Genomic DNA, 17298 nt, shown 5'->3' with positions numbered 1-17298 from the left:
GTTGACAGTTGGTTCTTGCGTTTTCAGCTTCGCTAGTAGCGCATAACGTCCACTTTGGCTACGTTCCTAACAGGCGGAGACGGATTCCAAACGAGATAGATCGCAGACCAAGTGGGGAGGAAAATCTGATTTCCTACCATTGTCTACGCGAATTCCTGAATGATTCCGTCTCAACGACTTCAATTCCTAGGTATGATTCTCAATACGGTAAATCAAAGAATTTACATACCCGAACAGAAAGTACAGGTAATTCGTCATCTGGTACAATTAGTGCTCAAGCCACGCACAGTCTCGGTTCACTTGTGCATTCGCCTATTAGACACAATGGTGGCGGCTTTCGAAGCGCTTCAGTTCGGAGGACTTCACTCACGTCCTTTTCAATTGGATGTGTTCGCACAGTGGTGGGCTCGCATCTGCAGATTTACTGCAGAAGTGAGGTTGTCTCCAAGGGCCAGAGAGTCTTTACTCTGGTGGCTCAAAGTACAGAATCTAACCGCAGGGAAACGGTTCGGTGCCTGGAATTGGATAATTCTCACGGCGGACGCAAGTCTCAGAGGTTGGGGAGCTGTAGTTCAAAATTATCAGCTCCAGGGTCTCTGGGCAGATCACGAAAGATTGCTGTCTATAAATGTCCTGGAACTCCGGGCAATTTACAATGCGCTACGACAAGCAGTGCACAGGCTGCAGGCTCAGGCTGTTCAGGTGCAGTCAGACAATGCGACAGCAGTCGCATACATCAACAAACAAGGAGGAACGAAAGCCGTATGGCAATGCAGGAAGTACAGATGTGTCCACATACATCTTTGCTATATCCCGTCATGTATGACACAGTTTTGCATGCTATATACTCAGAGATTTAGTCATGTCTTGTGTTTTTTTCTTAAATTTGCTTCCTTAATATGTTACTTTATACATATTCTTTTATGGCAAACAAAAATTTTAAAATTCATCCACTCGCTTCTCATGAAAAACAGTTTAGCTGTGTTTTGCATGTTGTGCCAAATTTGTAAAAAAAAAAAAAAAGCAAAGATGTAAGTTGTCACATCTGTAGCTTGAATCCTCTATTGGGCCGAGTATCACCAAATGATATTGTCGGCTGTAGTCATTCCGGGAGTGGACAACTGGGAGGCGGATTATCTCAGCCGTCTGAATTTTCATCCAGGAGAATGGGCATTAAATCCAGAAGTATTTCACATGCTGGTCCAGAAGTGGAGTTACCCGCAGGTGGACCTGATGGCATCTCGCCACAATCATCAAACGCCCCAGGTCGTGTCCAGAATGAGAGATCCAAAGGCAGTGGCGGTGGATGCTCTCACAATCACGTGGCCATACAGTCTCGTGTATGTATCTATTTCCACCGTTTCCGCTGCTCCCTCTGTGGCTAAAACGGATCAAAGGGAGTCCGTCACAGTTATACTAGTGATGCCTCTTTGGCCTCGGAGAGCTTGGTTCTCGGATCTCCGCGGTCTACTCGCAGTCGGTCTTTGGCCGCTCCCACTACGTTCTGACCTGTTACAGCAGGGTCCATTCCTTTTACCCGATTTTAGCGCGGCCGCGTTTGACGGGGTGGCTGTTGAGACAGCCCTCTTAAGAAGAAAGGACATTCCAGAATCGGTTATTCCAACCATGTTACGAGCTAGGAAGCCGGTTACGGCAGCTCATTATTACAGAATTTGGCGTGCCTAGGTTAGATAGAGGTCTGAATTTATCCACACTAAAAGTGCGGATATCTGAGTTGTCCATTTATTTTCATAGTAGATTGGCCCTATTGCCGTCGGTTCACACCTTTTATGCAGGGTGTCCTCAGAATTCAGCCTCCATTCACTCTACCTACTGCGCCATAAGACTTGAATCTGGTTTTTAGATTTATTAGTCTTTTTATTATGAACCCTTACAACAAGTGGATATTAAATTTCTCACTTAGGAAAATAATGTTTCTTTTAGCCTTAGCGTCAGCAAGGCGTGTTTCAGATTGGGTGCTTTGTCGTGGAAACCACCGTATTTAGTGTTTCATGATGACAGAGCGGAATTCCGAGCGAATTCTGCTTTTCTACCAAAGGTAGTGTCATCTTTTCACATCAATCAACCAATAGTAGTTCCTATGTTAATAGGAGACTCTGGTAGGTTGGATGTGGTACGCGCTTTACGCATTTATGTATCCCGAACGTCGACCGTTCGTAAGACGGATACGTTGTTTGCTCTCTATGATGCTGCCAAGATGGGTTGGCCAGTTTCTAGGCAGACCATATCCAGTTGGATTAAAGTGACCATACATCAGGCTTACCTTCGTGCTAGGTTACAGCCGCCTACATCGATAACAGCTCATTCCACACGTGCTGTGGGAACATCATGTTCAGCGAGTCGTGGAGCTTCTACGACACAGCTTTGCCGGGCGGCTACATGGTCTTCGGTGCACACGTTTGTGCGCCTCTACAAGTTTGATACGTTTGCGGCATCAGCATCTAGCTTTGGCCGCCTAGTGATACAGGTGCCAAACAGCTCTCCCGCCCGCGGGGGAAACTTTGGTACGTCCCAAGAGTACTCCAGTGACCCCTAGTGGATGAAAAAGAAAATAGGATTTTGGTACTTACCAGGTAAATCCTTTTCTTTGAATCCATAGGGGGCACTGGACGCCCACCCAGAGCAGTTTACCTGGTTTGTGGTAGGTTCAATAGATTTTATGGTAACACACTTTCACCGACCTGGTTCAGATTAACAAGTTATGGTGTCAACTGTTTAGTTGTCAGTAATGTTGGGTCAACTTTATTGTTGTCCGTTATGTTATATGTAATGCTCCATTGTCAACCTCTCTATCGCTCCTGTTCGGCTCAGTAAAAAACACTGAGGTACTCAGGGATATGGAGGGGAGATATAGTTCCAAAATTAATTTATTCAGTGCCTACTTCCTGTGGAAGCCGTCCATATCCCAAGAGTACTCCAGTGCCCCCTATGGATTCAAAGAAAAGGATTTACCTGGTAAGTACCAAAATCCTATTTTTTCTTTCATTTTTCTTTGCGACGTGCTGTTTGGGGAGTATTTTTTTGAAGGGCCATCCTGCGTGACACTGCAGTGCCACTCCTAGATGGGCCAGGTATTTGTGTCGGCCACTTGGGTCGCTTATCTTAGTCACACAGCTACCTCGGTGCAAATTTTAGGACTAAAAATAATATTGTGAGGTGTTCAGAATAGACTGAAAATGAGTGGAAATTATGGTTATTGAGGTACAATGGGATCAAAATGACCCCCAAATTCTATGACTTAAGCTGTTTTCTAGGGTTTTTTGAAAAAAACACCCGAATCCAAAACACACCCGAATCCGACAAAAAAATTTCGGTGAGGTTTTGCCAAAATGCGTTCGAACCCAAAACACGGCCGCGGAACCGAACCCAAAACCAAAACAACAAATTTCCGGTGCACATCACTAATAAAAAGTAGCATTATATCTGTGTAAACATTAGCATTCAGTTTTTTTTTCTAGTTATCCCAAATCAAGTTCTGTGATACTTTATGTACAGATGCAGACATGCACACAGATATACAGTCAAAATTAGAAAAAAAAATAGTTTACTGTACTTCTTCCCGTGCCTCCCCATTGCATTAATAGGCAGCCTCCCCCACCCCAATCTCGCCTCCATAAGACTTGTGATTTTACGGACTGGGTGCACTTCTTAGTAAATGACAAACACAATACAGCCAGAACACTACTGTATATAAATGAATGGGTCATACTCTAATTTACTAAGCAATACACCCAATCCATGAAATCACAAGTCTCACATGGGTGGGGTTGGGGGAGGATGCCTAATAAAGCAATAGGGAGGCCCAGGAAGAAGTACAGTAAACTCAGTCTCATAAAGATAAGACTCTCATAATGTGAAAAGTCACACTTGTATATTTGTGTAAAAAGTAGCACATCAAGTTTTTTTTTCTAATTTTGACTGTATATCTGTGTGCATGTCTGAGTCTCTTTTAGAAAAAATAAGGGCCCTCATTCCGAGTTGTTCGCTCGGTAAATTTCTTCGCATCGCAGCGTTTTTCTGCTTAGTACGCATGCGCAATGTTCGCACTGCGACTGCGCCAAGTAATTTTGCTATGAAGATAGGATTTTTACTCACGGCTTTTTCTTCGCTCCGGCGATTGTAGTGTGATTGACAGGAAATGGGTGTTACTGGGCGGAAATACAGCGTTTTATGGGCGTGTGGTTGAAAACGCTACCGTTTATGGAAAAAACGCAGGAGTGGCCGGAGAAACGGGGGAGTGTCTGAGCGAACGCTGGGTGTGTTTGTGACGTCAAACCAGGAACGACAAGCACTGAACTGATCGCAGATGCCGAGTAAGTTTGAAGCTACTCAGAAACTGCTAAGTAGTTTGTAATCGCAATATTGCGAATACATCGGTCGCAATTTTAAGATGCTAAGATACACTCCCAGTAGGCGGCGGCTTAGCGTGAGCAACTCTGCTAAAATCGCCTTGCAAGCGATCAACTCGGAATGAGGGCCAAGAATTTACTCACCCGTAATTCTATTTCTCGTAGTCCGTAGTGGATGCTGGGTACTCCGTAAGGACCATGGGGATAGACGGGCTCCGCAGGAGACTGGGCACTCTAGAGAAAGATTAGGTTCTATCTGGTGTGCACTGGCTCCTCCCTCTATGCCCCTCCTCCAGACCTCAGTTAGGGAAACTGTGCCCGGAAGAGCTGGCATTACAAGGAAAGGATTTGGAATCCAGGGTAAGACTCATACCAGCCACACCAATCACACCGTACAACTTGTGATAACTATACCCAGTTAACAGTATGAACACAAGAATGAGCCCCATTAACAGATGGCTCAAACAATAACCTTTTAGTTAAGCAATAACTATATACATGTATTGCAGAGAGTCCACACTTGGGACGGGCTCCCAGCATCCACTACGGACTACGAGAAATATAATTACCGGTGAGTAAATTCTTATTTTCTCTGACGTCCTAGTGGATGCTGGGACTCCGTAAGGATTATGGGGATTATACCAAAGCTCCCAAACGGGCGGGAGAGTGCGGATGACTCTGCAGCACCGAATGAGCAAACTCAAGGTCCTCCTCAGCCAGGGTATCAAACTTGTAGAATTTTGCAAATGTGTTTGAACCCGACCAAGTAGCAGCCCGGCAAAGTCGTAAAGCCGAGACCCCTCGGGCAGGCGCCCAAGAAGAGCCCACCTTCCTCGTGGAATGGGCTTTTACAGATTTAGGATGCGGCAATCCAGCCGCAGAATGTGCAAGTTGAATCGTGCTACAGATCCATCGAGCAATAGTCTGCTTTGAAGCAGGAGTACCCAGCTTGTTGAGTGCATACAGGATAAATAGCGAGTCAGTTTTCCTGACTCCAGTCGTCCTGGAAACATAAATTTTCAATGCCTTGACTACGTCCCGCAACTTGGAATCCTCCAAGTCCCAAGTAGCCGCAGGCACCACAATAGGTTGGTTTACATAAAACGCTGACACCACCTTAGGAAGAAATTGGGGACGAGTCCTCAATTCCGCCCTATCCATATGGAAAATCAGATAGGGGCTTTTACATGACAAAGCCGCCAATTCTGACACGCGCCTGGCCGAAGCCAATAGCATGACCACTTTCCACATGAGATATTTTAGCTCCACGGTCTTAAGTGGCTCAAACCAAAGCGATTTTAGGAAATCCAACACCACGTTGAGATCCCAAGGTGCCACTGGAGGCACAAAAGGGGCTGAATGTGCAGCACACCCTTAACAAATGTCTGAACTTCAGGCAGTGAAGCCAGTTCTTTTTGGAAGAAAATCGACAGAGCCGAAATCTGGACCTTAATGGAACCCAATTTTAGGCCCATAGTCACTCCTGACTGTAGGAAGTGCAGAAATCGACCCAGTTGAAACTCCTTTGTTGGGGCCTTCCTGGCCTCACACCAAGCAACATATTTTTGCCATATACGGTGATCATGTTTTGCGGTCACATCCTTCCTAGCTTTAATCAGCGTAGGAATGACTTCCTCCGGAATGCCCTTTTCCTTTAGGATCCGGTGTTCAACCGCCATGCCGTCAAACGCAGCTGCGGTAAGTCTTGGAACAGACAGGGCCCCTGCTGCAGCAGGTCCTGTCTGAGCGGCAGAGGCCATGGGTCCTCTGAGATCATTTCTTGAAGTTCTGGGTACCAAGCTCTTCTTGGCCAATCCGGAACAATGAGTATAGTTCTTACCTTCTCCTTCTTATTATTCTCAGTACCTTGGGTATGAGCGGAAGAGGAGGGAACACATAAACCGACTGGTACACCCATGGTGTCACTAGAGCGTCCACAGCTATTGCCTGAGGGTCCCTTGACCTGGCACAATATCTTTTTAGCTTTTTGTTGAGGCGGGACGCCATCATGTCCACCTGTGGCCGTTCCCAACGGTTTACAATCAGCTGGAAAACTTCTGGATGAAGTCCCCACTCTCCCGGGTGGAGGTCGTGCCTGCTGAGGAAGTCTGCTTCCCAGTTGTCCACTCCCGGAATGAACACTGCTGACAGTGCCATCACTCGATTCTCCGCCCATCGAAGAATCCTTGTGGCTTCTGCCATTGCCACCCTGCTTCTTGTGCCGCCCTGGCGGTTTACATGGGCGACCGCTGTGATGTTGTCTGACTGGATCAGAACCGGTTGGTTGTGAAGCAGGGATTCTGCTTGACTTAGGGTGTTGTAAATGGCCCTTAGTTCCAGAATATTTATGTGTAGGGAAGTTTCCTAACTCGACTACTGTCCCTGGAAGTTTCTTCCCTGGGTGACTGCCCCCCAACCTCGGAGGCTTGCATCCGTGGTCACCAGGACCCAGTCCTTTATGCCGAATCTGCGGCCTTCGAGCAGATGAGCACTCTGCAGCCACCACAGCAGAGATACCCTGGCCCTCGGGGACAGGGTGATCAACCGATGCATCTGGAGATGCGATCCGGACCACTTGTCCAACAGATCCCACTGGAAGATCCTTGCATGGAACCTGCTGAAGGGAATTGCTTCGTAAGAAGCTACCATCTTTCCCAGGACTCGCGTGCAGTGATGCACCGACACCTGCTTTGGTTTCCGGAGGTCCCTGGCCAGAGATAATTCCTGGGCCTTCTCCTCCGGGAGAAAGATTTTCTTCTGTTCTGTGTCCAGAATCATGCCCAAGAACAGCAGACGCGTCGCAGGAATCAGCTGTGACTTTGGGATATTCAGAATCCAGCCGTGCTGATGCAGCACTTCCTGAGATAGTGCTATGCTGACTAGCAACTGCTCTTTGGACCTCGCCTTTATCAGGAGATCGTCCAAGTTCGGGATAATTATGACTCCTTTCTTTCGAACTAGCATCATCATTTCGGCCATTACTTTGGTAAATACCCTCGGTGCCGTGGACAGACCAAACGGCAACGTCTGGAATTGGTAATGACAGTCCTGTACCACAAATCTGAGGTACACCTGGTGAGGAGGGTAAATGGGGACATGGAGGTAAGCATCCTTGATGTCCAGTGATACCATGTAATCCCCTTCCTCCAGGCTTGAAATAACCGCCCTGAGCGATTCCATCTTGAACTTGAATCTTTTTATATACGTGTTCAAGGATTTCAAATTTAAAATGGGTCTCACCGGTTTCGGTACCACAAACATTGTGGAATAGTAACCCCTTCCTTGTTGAAGGAGGGGAACCTTGACTATCACCTGCTGCGAATACAGCTTGTGAATTGACTCTACAATATACAGTCCATATTTGATTTTTCATGAAGACCGGACTGAACTCGGGACCCGGCCTCAGTTTCTGCCTAAAGTGGTGTCAGCTTTTCACGTTAATCAGCCAATTGTGGTCCCGGTGTTGGCTGACTCTTCTGTTGGCCCAGAGTCCTTGGATAAGGTGAGGGCTCTGTAGATTTATGTCAAAAGGATTGCTCGTCATAGGAAATCTGACTTGCTGTTTGTTCTTTATGATGCCACCAAGATTGGTTGCCTGGCTTCAAGGCAATCTATTGCTCGCTGGCTCAGGTTGACTATTTAACAGGCCTATACTTTGGTGGCTCTGCCTTTGCCAACGTTGATTCAGGCCCACTCAACGAGGTCGGTCGGTTTTTTCTGGGTGACTGGGTCTTGGCCATACAGTTGTGCCAAGCTGCTACTTGGTCTGGCTCGAACACGTTTGTTAAATTCGATACCTTGGCCAAGGATGAACTTCAGTTTAGTCAGGCGGTTTTGCAGGGCTCTCAGCACTCTCCCACCCATTTTGGGAGCTTTGGGACTTCCCCACGGTACTAAAGTACAGTTCCCAGTATACACTAGGATGTTAGAGAAAATAGGAATTTAATACCTACCGGTAATTCCTTTTCTCATAGTCTGTAGTGGATACTGGGCGCCCACCTCTGTGCTTCGATTTCTGCTTACTGAATATGTGTTTTTGTTGGACCACTGTTGCGGTCCCTTTGACATGTTGGGTTTGCTTTGCTATCCTTGTTGTTATGGATTTGGCTATCCTCTGTCCCGGGTTAGCGCTCCTTTGTTGAATCTGGTTGTGTGTCGACTTGTTGCCTCACTGCTGTTGTCTGTTTCTTCTCTCGTGGTATGTCTCCTTGGGCACAGATTTCCTAGACTGAGTCTGGTAGGAGGGGCATAGAGGGATGGAGCCAGCACACACAACCTAAAGGTTTTTTAAAGTGCCAGGCTCCAGTGGACCCGATCTATACCCCACAGTACTAAATTACAGTTTCCAGTATCCACTACGGACTGCGAGAAAAGGAATTACCAGTAGGTATTAAATTCCTATTTTTTCCCTTTGGGGGCCAACTTATTTTATTGTTTTCTGTTTTCGCCAATGTGTATGTTTTTCTCGTGCGGGCCATGAGGGTTGCTTCCATTAATTTCCCGGCCTGGCTTCCATCCCAATCCTCCCCTTGCTATTTCCCTCTTTCTCATCTTTTCTTTCCTTTTCTTTGTTTATCCTACTGGTTTTACTATACCGTTATATTTGAGGACAATTTCCTCACTGTTCAATTTTCCAAAAATGGATCACTCATTCAAATGTGTATTTTGAGGCATTTAATTAATTACAATGTTATTTGATTTTGTGATCCTGGCACTGTATGGTCAATGTACTGTGCTGTGATCATCTCAATAAAGTATTTAAAAAAAAAATGTGGAAAATTATATAAAGCAAATTTTTTCCAGAAAAATAAGCGCTCTCATTAAATTTGGGGTACATAAAAATGGGTATAAGTATATATTTGGGTCATTTTATGGTACTTTAACAAAAAAGTGTAAACAGACAGATTACTCCCACCTGCAAGCCTAAAAACACTTGTCCTACTCATTAAGCACCCCAATATACCTGCCCCATACCTTGTACCCCAGTTTCCATAACTTAGCATTTTTTTACCCCAAAAATGACATGTCATGATTGGCTAATAAAAATAATTAACTTCTTCTAAGTCCCTCATTAGTCATTCAGGGGTGTGTCCCAGGGGTTCAGAAGCAAATCCCAACATTTTTAATATGGATTTTGCACTGCTTACCACCAGCTCAAAGATGGTGAAGAGAAATCCACGATAAACCCTATGGAGATTTATCAATAGTAACTTATCGACGCTAATAGCATACCAAATTATTGCATTTGTGATAAGTTATTGGTATACTGCAGCTAACTGGATACTGCCTAACTGTCATTTCATTGCAATTTGATGACACCATTTTTATTATAATTTTATTTTATTTTTATATATTTTTACTTCGCTGTTCAAGCATACAGTGATTACTCCCATTTAAAAAAAACAAAATTCTGACCCTAACTCACTCTCAAACTACCGCCTTATGTCTCAGCTCCCTTGTCTCTCTAAGCTACTTGAGAGACTTGCCTACACTCGAATCACACACTTTCTTAACTCACACAACTTATTGGACCCACTTCAGTCAGGCTTCTATTCCCAACACTCCACTGACTCCACAGCACTGACTAAAGTGGTTAATGATTTGGTCACTACAAAGTCTAAAGGCCATTACTCACTTCTTATTCTTCTAGATCTATCTGCTGCCTTTGACACTGTTGACCACTCTCTTCTCATACAGACACTACAATCCCTAGGTCTTAAAGACACAGCCCTTTCTTGGTTCCTATCCTACCTATCTAATCGCTCCTTCAGTGTTAGCTTCTCTGAATCTACCTCCCCTTCACTGGCTCTTTCAGTTGGAGTACCACAATGCTCAGTCTTAGGTAATCTGCTTTTCTCTCTCTATACCTCATCTCTTGGTAAAATAATCAGCTCTTTTGGATTTCAGTATCATTTGTACACAGATGATACTCACATCTACCTATCCTCCCCTGATTTGTCTCTATCTGTATTGGGCCGTGTCACTGAATGTATTTCTGCCATTTTATCTTGGATGACATCTCACCACCTCAAACTTAATATTTCAAAAACAGAGTTAATTATATTTCCACCGGCCAATAATAGGTACCAACCTGATATCTCTATCACTGTTGAAAACTCAACAATCAACCCTACCCCACAAGCTGACTGCCTTGGTGTCATTCTTGACTCTGATCTGTCTATTATTTCCCACATTCAATCTTTCTCAAAATCATGTTACATGCATCTAAAAAAAACATATCCAAGATACGACCATACCTTACACAAGACACCGCTAAAACTCTCTAATCCATGCTCTCATTGTCTCCTGCATTGATTATTGCAATAGTCTCCTAACTGGTCTTCCCAAAATGAGACTCTCACCACTACAATCCATTTTAAATGCAACTGCGAGGCTAATCTTCCTTGCTAGATGTTCATCATCTGCAGATCTAGTCTGTCAGTCCCTCCATTGGTTACCTGTATTCTGCCGTATTCAATATAGAATACTTTTGCTCACATACAAAGCCATTAACCAAACTACATCTCTTCTCATCTCACAATATCTCCCAACCCAACCTCTTCGCTCTTCACAAAATCTGCATCACTCATCCACATTCATTACTCGCTCCCACTCACGATTGCAGGACTTTTTTTGGGTTGCACCCACTCTGTGGAATGCCCTACCATGCGCAGTAAGACTCTCCCCTAGGATCCAAACCTTCAAGCGTTCACTGAAAACTTACCTCTTCAGTATCAAATTCCAGAACCGCCCTCATCTTTCATAAACTTTCCTGTCAAATTGCATCCACTCTGCACAGTCCACACATGTCTTCACATGTCTTCACTTGCCCTTCCTCCCGACCCTGGTTCAACAGTGCTGTATGACCATATCATACAGCTCACCAAGAATATTTGCAATCTTGTGGACAACTATGCAATAGACAGCACCCATCCTTGTGTATCCATGCCTATATACCTATAGATTGTAAGCTTGCGAGCAGGGCCTTCCTACCTCTATGACTGTTTATTACTTAGTTTTGTTATATCATTCTTATTTCTAATTGTAAAGCGCAACGGCATTTACTGCACTATATAAGAAACTGATAATAATAATAAAAAATAAATAATATATATTGTATCTGTGGCAGGAGGAAAGTGGTCTCTGTACTGCACATCTGACTGGAAATGGGAGCCCAGCAATTAGGCAACATACATAACGATACATCATGTTCCTTATACAATATAACACTACAACTGATTTACAAGGGTGATCTTCAGGCTATTAAATAACAATTTGTTTTATTTATTTTTTAGAGGTAACTTAAGGAGCTGGAGTCCCACTAAGAATAGAAGAAAAGGCTGCGGAAAGAGACTACGTGGAAAGGCTCCTTGTTTCCTGATCGAGCCAACTAAATATATAATTTCTTCTTAAGCCTCTGGAGGGTTCAAAAAAACTATTTTCATTTTCTGGATAGAAGTATATATCTAATACATGATGAGTCTCACAGGAGAGAGACCACATCTGTGTTCTGAGTGTGACAAAAGCTTTTCATTTAAATCACATCTTGTTATACATCAGAGGAGTCACACAGAAGGAGAAACCATTTACATGTTCTGAGTGCAACAAGTGTTTTTCCCATAGATCACATCTTAATAGACATCAAAGGAGTCACACAGGAGAAAAACCATTTAAATGTTCTGAGTGCAGCAAGTGTTTTTTCCGGAAGTCACTTCTTATGTTACATCAGAGTAGTCACACAGGAGAAAAACCATTTACATGTTCTGAATGTAGCAAGTGTTTTTCCCAGAAGTCATATCTTGTTATGCATCAGAGAGTTCACACAGGAGAGAAACCATTTAAATGTTCTGAATGTAGCAAGTGTTTTTCCCGGAAGTCACATCTTGTTCTACATCAGAGGATTCACACAGGAGTGAAACCATTTACATGTTCTGAATGCAGCAAGTGTTTTTCCCAGAAGTCATATCTTGTTATGCATCAGAGTAGTCACACAGGAGAAAAAACATTTACATGTTCTGAATGTAGCAAGTGTTTTTCCCAGAAGTCATATCTTGTTATGCATCAGAGAGTTCACACAGGAGAGAAACCATTTGAGTGTTCTGAATGTAGCAAGTGTTTTTCCATTAAGTCACTTCTTATTACACATCAGAGGAATCACAGAGGAGAGAAACCATTTCCATGTTCTGAATGCAGCAAGTGTTTTTCCAGGAAGTCACATCTTGTTATACATCAGAGGAGTCACACAGGAGAGAAACCATTTACATGTTCTGAGTGCAACAAGTGTTTTTCCAATAGATCACATCTTAATAGACATCAAAGGAGTCACACAGGAGAGAAACCATTTACATGTTCTGAATGCAGCAAGTGTTTTTCCCAGAAGTCATATCTTGTTATGCATCAGAGTAGTCACACAGGAGAAAAACCATTTACATGTTCTGAATGTAGCAAGTGTTTTTCCCAGAAGTCATATCTTGTTATGCATCAGAGAGTTCACATAGGAGAGAAACCATTTAAATGTTCTGAATGCAGCAAGTGTTTTTCCCGGAAGTCACATCTTGTTATACATCAGATGAGTCACACAGGAGAGAAACCATTTCCCTGTTCTGAATGTAGCAAGTGTTTTTACCAGAAGTCACATCTTGTTCTACATCAGAGGATTCACACAGGAGAGAAACCATTTACATGTTCTGAATGCAGCAAGTGTTTTTCCCAGAAGTCATATCTTGTTATGCATCAGAGAGTTCACACAGGAGAGAAACCATTTGAGTGTTCTGAATGTAGCAAGTGTTTTTCCATTAAGTCACTTCTTATTACACATCAGAGGAATCACAGAGGAGAGAAACCATTTCCATGTTCTGAATGCAGCAAGTGTTTTTCCCGGAAGTCACATCTTGTTATACATCAGATGAGTCACACAGGAGAGAAACCATTTCCCTGTTCTGAATGTAGCAAGTGTTTTTACCAGAAGTCACATCTTGTTCTACATCAGAGGATTCACACAGGAGAGAAACCATTTACATGTTCTGAATGCAGCAAGTGTTTTTCCCAGAAGTCATATCTTGTTATGCATCAGAGTAGTCACACAGGAGAATAACCATTTACATGTTCTGAATGTAGCAAGTGTTTTTCCCAGAAGTCATATCTTGTTATGCATCAGAGAGTTCACACAGGAGAGAAACCATTTGAGTGTTCTGAATGTAGCAAGTGTTTTTCCCATAGATCACATCTTAATAAACATCAAAGGAGTCACACAGGAGAAAAACCATTTAAATGTTCTGAGTGCAGCAAGTGTTTTTTCCGGAAGTCACATCTTATGTTACATCAGAGTAGTCACACAGGAGAAAAACCATTTACATGTTCTGAATGTAGCAAGTGTTTTTCCCAGAAGTCATATCTTGTTATGCATCAGAGAGTTCACACAGGAGAGAAACCATTTAAATGTTCTGAATGCAGCAAGTGTTTTTCCCGGAAGTCACATCTTGTTATACATCAGAGGAGTCACACAGGAGAGAAACCATTTGAATGTTCTGAATGTAGGAAGGGTTTTTACCAAAAGTCATTTCCTATTACACATCAGATGAGTCACAGAGGAGAGAAACTATTTGAATGTTCTGAGTGTAGCAAATGTTTTTCCCAGAAGTCACATCTTGTTATACATCAGAGGAGTCACACAGGAGAGAAACCATTTGAATGTTCTGAATGTAGGAAGGGTTTTTACCAGAAGTCAGTTCTTATTACACACCAGAGGAGTCACAGAGGAGAGAAACCATTTACATGTTCTGAGTGCAACAAGTGTTTTTCCATTAAGTCACTTCTTATTATACATCAGAGGAGTCACACAGGAGAAAAACCATTTACATGTTCTGAATGCAGCAAATGTTTTTCCCGGAAGTCAATTCTTATTATACATCAGAGCAGTCACACAGGAGAAAAAGCATTTAAATGTTCTGAGTGCAGCAAGTGTTTTTCCCAGAAGTCACTTCTTATGTTACATCAGAGGAGTCACACAGGAGAAAAACCATTTACATGTTCTGAATGTAGGAAATGTTTTTCCCGGAAGTCCCATCTTGTTAATCATCAGAGAGTTCACACAGGAGAGACACCATTTGAATGTTCTGAATGTAGCAAGTGTTTTTCCATTAAGTCACTTCTTATTACACATCAGAGGAATCACAGAGGAGAGAAACCATTTCCATGTTCTGAATGCAGCAAGTGTTTTTCCCGGAAGTCACATCTTGTTATACATCAGGAGTCACACAGGAGAGAAACCATTTCCCTGTTCTGAATGTAGCAAGTGTTTTTACCAGAAGTCACATCTTGTTCTACATCAGAGGATTCACACAGGAGAGAAACCATTTACATGTTCTGAATGCAGCAAGTGTTTTACTAGAAAGAAAACACTCAGTAATCACATGCAGAGTCACTCTGAGGGCCTGAATGCAGCTTGTGTATCATAAGTAATATAACTTATCACAACTGTATGAATTCAATGGAGCCAATATCTATTTTGGGAATATGACTAGTAGCAATATCTTTTGGGAAGTTTTGCAAATATTGAAACTAACATTGTTGTCTGCAATACAGGGTTTCTTGTTTGAAATATCTATTCACTGTGGTATTTCTTTTCTTCTCACTCACGGCATATTGTATTTATCATGAATATTGTGCTAAGTTCCAAATGCAAGTTAACCATGTGTGAATTTATCCCTAAATTATGATTTTGGTGTATTAAATGTTATTTTACTGTGAACCTTGGATTGTCTGCATCTTGTAGGCACTACCTATATTTATTGGATGTGCTGTTTTCCATACCATTACAGCATTAACAGAATCATTACTGACACCAGACACTCTAATTAAAGAAATGGGTTTAACTATAGAAAGATTACTAACAACTTTTACCCTAACAGCAGCAGCACACTATGGATGAGTGCACACAAGTACAGATAAGAGGACCCTGCTGTGTGTGATCATGTGCTGCTGTCTCTCTCTCCTGTCAGGGGTTCCCACAAGGGAGGATAATGAGAGTTGTCATCAGTGACTCCTCAGCAGCTACAGCAAATCACTATTTTTGCAAACAAACTCCTTAGTGTCACCCCTGGTATAATCTAAATAATCTGGAAGATTTGACATAAAGCAGGGCAGGAGATTTATGATTGAAGCAGGAGCCTGAGGTAGGTGAGTGCAAAATTGAGTGGTGGAATCTTGAGGTTCCCCTTACAGTAAACTTCCCAGTCACAGGTGAGCAGAGTGCGGTCTGTAACAGGTATAGGTACAGGTTGTAATTCCTACACCGTTCTCCTGATTTGGATGTAAATACCCTCAAATTAAAACAAAGTCTGCAGTTATAGCACATCAAGACAATTTTTATATTTTGGCCTCTATACACCACCACAATGGATTTGAAATTAAACAAACTTGTTTGTTTCATTTCAAATCCATTGTGGTGGTGTATAGAGGCCAAAATATAAGAATTGTCTTGATGTCCCAATATTTATGGACCTGACTGTAGCTGGGCGCAATTTCCTGACAAGATAACGGTCATGTATTGTGAGTTATTTTATCAGTTATTAAATCAGGGAATCAGTAGAGACTAAAGTCCCATATTATGTATGTTTCTTATCAAACCATTCGCTTCCCAGAGCGGTCATCTGCCCAATTCTCCCCCTACTCAGAAAGCAATGGGTCTGTGGTCACTCAGAATGGCCGAGGCTGAGATGGTATCGGGATGATTGGTCAACACTCAATAGGTCAACAGGCATCTGGTTGATGGGTTCAAATGGTCAACATGACAATAGTTAACCTTTTTTGGTGGGGTTTCAGTTTTTTTTTCTACTTTTGCTAAATTTACAATCCATGTCACAAATGATTACCTGTAGTAAGCCCGAAGCATGGCGAGTGAAATGTTTCTAGTAATGGTGGTCACATATGGTTAAACAAAAAAAGAACCCCCCCCCCAAAAAAAATAGTCAACATTTTTGTGTCCATCTTTGTACCGGTCAGCATTATATACTGTCTACCTTTAACCTTTTGACTATGTTGACTGTCAAATTTATTACTGTAGATTTTATAATCTACAAGCAATGACACGCTGGAGATGTTGTTTTTTCCACAACTCTTCATTACCTCCCACGAAATGGCCACTTCCTGTCAGTCACTTGCGAATGAATACTCACTGTGAGCGTAATCACAAATAAATTGTGTGGTTGCCCTGCAGCAGTGGCATAGCATACAACAAAGGATCAGGCTCACTATCTATGGGATTTCAACATTTGATTTCACATTTTCAAAATCCTCCTCTCCCAGTACATTATCCATTGGATTCCCTGCACTGGGATGTGTGTATATAACTGGTGTGGTCCTCTTCAGGAGAGCTTTTAAATCTCCACGTAAGCCAGAGAAAGCAGACCTTGCTGGGTCCCTTGTTTTATATATATATATATATATATATATATACTAGGTGATTCATCGTGCCCTATGGGTGCTCTTCACAACGTCGTAAGGGGCTACGCCCCCTTAACCCTTGCACACCCTTGTGGCGTGGAATATTTTTATTATATGGAGCATTACATCCAATCATAATTGTGTGAAAGGTTAAATATTGCACGGACAAGGGCGTTCAATGGTTAAGGGGTCGTAGCCTCTTGCAACGGCGTGAACAGCGCAGACAGGGCTGGGTGAATCACCTAGTAGGTGCTTTGGTTGGGGAAGTAGGGGGTGGGGGAAGAGGCGGATGGGATCCTGGGGTGCCACGGGAGGGGCGGTTGTGGTGGAGCCGCAGGTGGGGGTGGGTGCTGCGGGTGGTGGTCCACAGCCGCTTCGGGTGGGGGAGGAGCAGTTGCGGGGTTGCACCTGGTGGGGGAGGGGTGGGTGCGTCGGGAGGTACGGGGTCGCTGGGGGAGGGGGTCCGGAGCTATAGCGGGTGCTG

General features: G+C 43.2%; 1 pseudogene; it reads left to right on the top strand.

Moving 5' to 3' along the window:
• The window catches only part of LOC134936107 (zinc finger protein 850-like), an 85141-nt pseudogene extending 70032 nt beyond the window's left edge, over positions 1–15109 (top strand).
• The last annotated feature ends 2189 nt before the right edge of the window (positions 15110–17298 follow it).

This window comes from Pseudophryne corroboree, chromosome 6 (assembly GCF_028390025.1).
Source record: "Pseudophryne corroboree isolate aPseCor3 chromosome 6, aPseCor3.hap2, whole genome shotgun sequence".
Lineage (NCBI taxonomy): Eukaryota > Metazoa > Chordata > Amphibia > Anura > Myobatrachidae > Pseudophryne > Pseudophryne corroboree.
Note: the sequence above shows the minus strand (reverse complement) of the source record. Positions and strands in the feature narration are given on the sequence as shown.